Genomic DNA, 6,150 nt, shown 5'->3' with positions numbered 1-6,150 from the left:
GACACGCATTTGCGTGTCGTAACCTTACGACGCGCGTGTTTATGACATGCAATGCGTATCAAGGAAGTACCAGTCAAGAAAGGCCATGTCATAAATGAAGACGACACACATTTTTGCGTATCATAATTTTAATTTTTTTAAAAAAAAAAAATATATTTATATATTTATTAATTTATAAATTAAATTTGCATTTAATCTCTCATAATAGAAATAAAATACCATATACAAAAAATACAATCCATTGCATTTAATTTGTATGTATAATAAAGACACATGTGTTAAACCTGTTACCATTAACATCTAATCGTATGGATTCGAGTGTTAAACTCGGTACCATTAATATCTGATTCATAAGTCCTTTCAACAAGATTGTTACCTGCATAAATGAAAACAAATAGGAACATTAACAGCCCAGCATGCTCAAGCCTCATCAATACAACAAAGGAGACAAAAGTAATGTAATAAGCCAAACATTAAAACCAAACATTAATATAAGAGATGGGAAATCTTTTACCTGAATATAACTAGCACCAAACAAACCACCATTTCCAAGCTATAATTGAGTCCGATGCAATGTAACTAAAAAAACACAAATCACTCTCAAATTTCACTTACCCCTTTCACTTTCACATAACACCAACCAACAAACTTATAAGTTGCTAATTATCTAGGCTATTTTTCTTTTTCTCTTGATCAAAATAACATGTTTATGCCCAAGTCAATTACAGAATTGTATTCCTTAGTATCATGTGGACACAACAGATGCTGAAAAAATTGAATAATTTATCTTTTGCTGCAACTGGATCATACAAAGCTAGACACACTTTTATATGTTTCAAATATAAACTTATTGTGTAATGAGGATCCAAATGGAATAATTCAGCCACCCCATACTCCTTTGTTCTATCTCGCCTCTATAATTTATTTCACCGTTCAAGAGAAGGGTATAAGGGGTTTCATAGACATTATGAATTAATTTATCCTTTATTCTACTTCCCTTATTTGAATTAAACAATCTCATCATAAAACGTTCAACATTTCAACATATTATACGACCTAATGCACTAAAATTCAAGTGATGTAAAACAATAAAAGTTGCTTTGAAAGTTCATAAATAAAAAAAATTACCTTTTCAAATTCTGCATAAACTTGTGCAGGAGCTATGGTCATCAAAGTTGACAAAGCAAGTACTGCAGCTTCTTGTTCCGAATGACTAGTACTCATCAACCCCATTGGTCCAGGCAAACCCTACATATTATACCACAACCAAGGGTTAATAATAATTAATAATATATAAAAGATAAGATAAAAAGTAATCAATAAAAAAATATCAACACTCGGAATCAATGATTCCACAGGTAAAAAAAACTTACATTGGAATCAGAACGCTGCAAAGGGCTTCTGGAATCAGCTTCTAGAAGGTGACCTACTCCTACGTGGAGGAGACCTGCTTCTGTGTAATCCATCAGTTTATTGACACATATAGAATAGTGAATAGTCCATCAGGGCATTCTAGTCTTTTCAATTCATTGGGGACCCACAGTGGTGCCTTGAATTTGTATGAAGCAAGACCAAATGCTGGTAATGAGACCACACCCGTCCCACTGAAATGCCTTACAACAGGTGGATGCTCACATTCATTGCCTGAAACAAAAATAAAAAACAATAACAATAAATTAGTAATGCAACTCGTAAATTTTATAACTATAAAAAAAGGTTGTTTCTCAGCCTGAAAAATCCAGGGAGATTTATATGATATATATGAATGACCTATAGTAGGAGTGTGAAGGGAATGAAAAGTTAGAAAACAAGCATCAAGATCTTTCAAGGTGGGCCCCATGGGAATTCTGTATATTGGGTACCTGATAAAAAGCATCAAAAAAGGGCCATCTAGTAGTAGCATATTATGTGAGAAAGAGCAAGTAGCAAAGACCATATTAAGAATCTGTTTGATTGGATGGAACGGAATGGAATCACAAAGGAATGGAATGAGTTGTGATCATATTTGGTTAGTCTGTAGCAATGGAATGAGTCATTCCATTCCTTCCCAAACTCTAGTACTTATTAGCAATCATACCAAGCGACAGAAAGCCAACTAGATGGCAGCAAGTCACAACTTCTTAGACTTTTCAATTCAGGGAAACGTTGTGCAAGATCAAGTATCTGTTGCAACAAGAAAACAGAACTAAACTAATTATCCAAAGATTTATAAAAAAAGAATAAAACCCACTTTCTTTGTTTTTTTTAAAGCTAACCTTATCACACAAAGGTTCTCTGCCCAAAGGCTGACTATGTTCCATGTATTCAAATATCAAGCAACTTTGAGTGGTGGCAGAATCACTATCATCACTAGAAAAGTCTTCTTGAACTACATTGTTCTCATCATTCATTGAAAAATGATCTATTCGGTGAAGAATGTCATTCTTTGGGTGATGATTATTACTCTTCTCCCTTAGATAATGTAAAGAACCCTTTTCCTATTCATAATCACTGCTCCCATCACTACTTGAATCCGTAAATGAGTTATCATCAATATCCTCAGTTAGTTGCCTGTAAAGCAACAGAATAACTAGATTATTTAAATTTCATAAAGAAGCATAATAGATGCTACTAGTTGAAAAGGAGCCTGACATAACCCTAAACAAGAAAGAGGAAGAAAGGAAGATATTTACTGTTCCAGTACCTGGAATTTATTGAAGACTTTAAAGGGTCTACATATATTTGAATTCCAGATAAATAAGGCACATAATATTGGATCACACAATTAGCTTCATTCAATATTAAAGGAACTCCAGCACCATAAGCACTCCACTCCTTGAAAGATTCCCACAAATCACCAAGAACAAATGTGGTTTATATTCCACATCACTTGTCCTCCATCTTCTCATAGTTCTCTGCTGCCATAAAGTTCAAGTAAAATCATTATTTGGATCAAATACACAACTACAATACCCCTGTTTATACATGATTACTGAACATTAACCATTTTATTGTACTCTAATTCTTTTTGGAAGATGGTGTGCTTTAGCAGAAACACATATATTTTGATTGTCAAAATATGGAATCCTTGATTAAACAATAGAAATATAACATCAAAGGCAAACTCTGTTCACTCATAAAAACTGAAAGGCCACCCTCAGGGCTCACTGAATAATAATTCAAGCTGACTTCATTTGCTTTCAAACATGAATTTCGGAGTAGTGCCAATGGAGAAAGAGAAAACCACAGCTAAAATGTAAAGTAAATTATACTACTAAACTATAAATCAAAAATCTGATTAATTGACTATCGCATACTCAAATTGAATAAACCAAATGTTCCTATAAGTTACTTTACTCAATGATATAACGAATTAGCAATACAAGTATAAACTGAGACGACTAATTTGAATTAATTCAACTCATTTCAATATAAAAGATTAATATCGGTACAGACCTTGGAGAGATGTTGAACAGGAACAGAAGGCGTAACAGTTTCCAAAAACCGTTCAAGATTACACAACGATGATGTTGCCGGCACTGCCACCACTGAGGATTCCAACGGCTCCGGATTTGATGGCTGCATGAGTTGATTCTCCGGCTCCTCCCTAATAGAAGATGTCGTAGATTGGGTCGGAGTAACGTTACTTTGAGCTCTACGGAGGTTCTCTTGATGCTGACGAATCCTTCTCGCTTTCGCCGGCATGTAAAACCTATCCTCTCCACCACTACTACGTCCATGCTGCAATCCAGCGCCCAACATCTTCACTAAAACCCTAAGTTACAAATCCTTCGATCTCACCAATAAAACCGGTCACAAAAGCTATGATTTGTAGACAAATTTAAAAGTCAATGAGTTTGATTTTGATTCATTTTTCTATTAAAGATAAATTAACAAAAAAAAAAAGAACAAAACTTTATGTAAACGAATCGTTAAAACAAGATGAAAATCAGCCGATTAAAGAAGGATTTGACGGATTCAGAAAAACCCTGCAATTTGACAAAATCAAACGAAATCAAACAAAAGCAACGATTGTGTGAGAAATTCAACAAGAGCTGACGAAGAATTAGTCAAATGGGAAGGAGGAAGAGCAGATATCCTTAGACGACGACTTAGGGTTTGCAGATGGTGGTGTGGGGGTCGTCGGTTGCTTTACAGAGAGATATGAAGTCGAGACGAAAAGACGAGATTGACCCATCTGGTAATAAACGGACTCGGGAAGCTGAACAAAATGACCCGAGATTGACCCATCTAGTAACAAGCTATTGATGCCATTCCTTCCATTTTCGATTGTTCATCCTCCACTTCCTCTACTGCTACTTCTTCACCATCTTCTATTTTTTTTGTATCTAGACTTGAGAGTATAATTAGGGCTTTTTCTAACAATTTCAACATCGAGTGGGAGATATGGTGGTTCCAGTAGGTAGAAGTGAGGGAAGAAGTAGGCAGCAGTCAATGTCGGGAGGGGGAAGGAAGGGGCGTCCATAATTTGGGCAAGAGGGAATGGAGAAAAAATAGGAAGGCGGTATTTTTAATTTTTTTCAGAATTTCATTTCCCCCTACTGTTAAAGGATGGAACACGCGTTCCATTAAAAATTATAAAGCGACATCCTTAGACGACGCACATTTTATTATAGGTGCCCTCCGTGTTTTTTTTAGACACTAATTTAAGGGCGCGCAATAATGCGTGTCTTCAATCCTTCAATTTTTTGAAGAGATGACTTTTTCTAATGTCACTCTCCTTTGCGTAACATAGGTCAATGAGCGTCGTATTTTGCGCGTCATAAAAGGCCTTTTTTCTAGTAGTGACATATGATCATGTGACATCAAAACCTAATATTTCATATTCTTCTCCATTTCTTTTGTGTTCATGCATGAACAAAAGCATTTAAACCATTTCTAGTACATCTTGAATGCTCATTCATTCCATGCATGTGTTAGAAATCGGGCCTTACCAAAGACATGCATAATGTTCTTGTTGAAATACCCTAATAATGCACACAAGCAAACATGCAATCTGCCAGATTACTTTGTTCGACTTTGAACAGTCATAACTCAGTCATTTCTTAACCAAATCATGATATTCTTTTTGTATTGGTTAGTTCCACGAGTTAACTTTCAAACCCAACTGGTCTCACTGTAAAATATTAAATATCCGATTTTTTGCAGATTTTACAAAAAGGTTGCACATACAGCTCTTTTTCTGTGATCACTATTTTTTTATCTTGCTTAAACAATGGCCTTAAACCCAACCATAAATCTGAGGAAAAATACCTTAGAAACTTAACATACCTAGTGAATTACGGTTGAAATTTCGTGGCTTAAAACCTCACTGAATGGGCTACACAAATTCATGAACTGCAGCCACATTTACACTTCGTGCATTATTGCATGCAACTTTTCTTAAATTGTTTGGAATCATTACCCTCATTTCTCTTCTGAATACAATTTTTTACATTTTTCCTTTTGAAAGCCCTTGCATGCATGAGATAATCTGGAAAATTTCAAGAGCTTTTGTTATTTCTTTGATTTATTAGAATTATTGCTAAAACCAAGGGCATAAATCATATAAAATATTTCCAGAGGTCAATAAATCCTAAATAAATTCATGGATGATCGTTATGGGGAATAATGACCCCTCACCAAATTTCAGCAATTTTTGTTACTGTTTCATATGATTTCTAATTTTCTTTTATTTAGGACATGATAAATTACAAAACCACTTTATATGATGTGAAAATTGCATCTAACAATTTTCGCATACCTTACCTGTGATGGGTGACTCCAAAAAATAATTTCAAGATTTTCCATCATGTTTTACTATTTTTCCCAATTTTTGGTAATTATAATGGTCTAAAAATGGGAGAAATAGTTCTGATTATCCAAAATTCATGAAAATTTACCAGGATATAATATTAGAGAATAGGAGCTTACATAAAAATTTTGAATATTTTTCTCTACTGTAAACTATTTTTCTCTTATTTTCTAAAGTTAATTGCACTAAAATACACTTAAATATACATAAATACCCAAAACCAGTTTATACATTATGAAAACCACTTTTGATATTTTTCCCAGGATATTTATACTGTAAATGATGTTACAAAAATTTATGGTGATTTATTTTAATTGTTTAATATTATTTCTTTAATTAATGACTATTTAAAGGAA

The 6,150-nt window shown here is 34.0% G+C and overlaps 1 pseudogene; it reads right to left on the bottom strand.

Annotated features, from left to right (window-relative positions):
• Window positions 1-1,465: 1,465 nt before the first annotated feature.
• On the bottom strand, window positions 1,466-3,741 carry LOC145010461 (uncharacterized; annotated as a pseudogene).
• Window positions 3,742-6,150: the final 2,409 nt, after the last annotated feature.

Source organism: Lactuca saligna, chromosome 8, assembly GCF_052625555.1.
Source record: "Lactuca saligna cultivar CGN05327 chromosome 8, ASM5262555v1, whole genome shotgun sequence".
Taxonomy (NCBI): Eukaryota; Viridiplantae; Streptophyta; class Magnoliopsida; order Asterales; family Asteraceae; genus Lactuca; species Lactuca saligna.
Note: the sequence above shows the minus strand (reverse complement) of the source record. Positions and strands in the feature narration are given on the sequence as shown.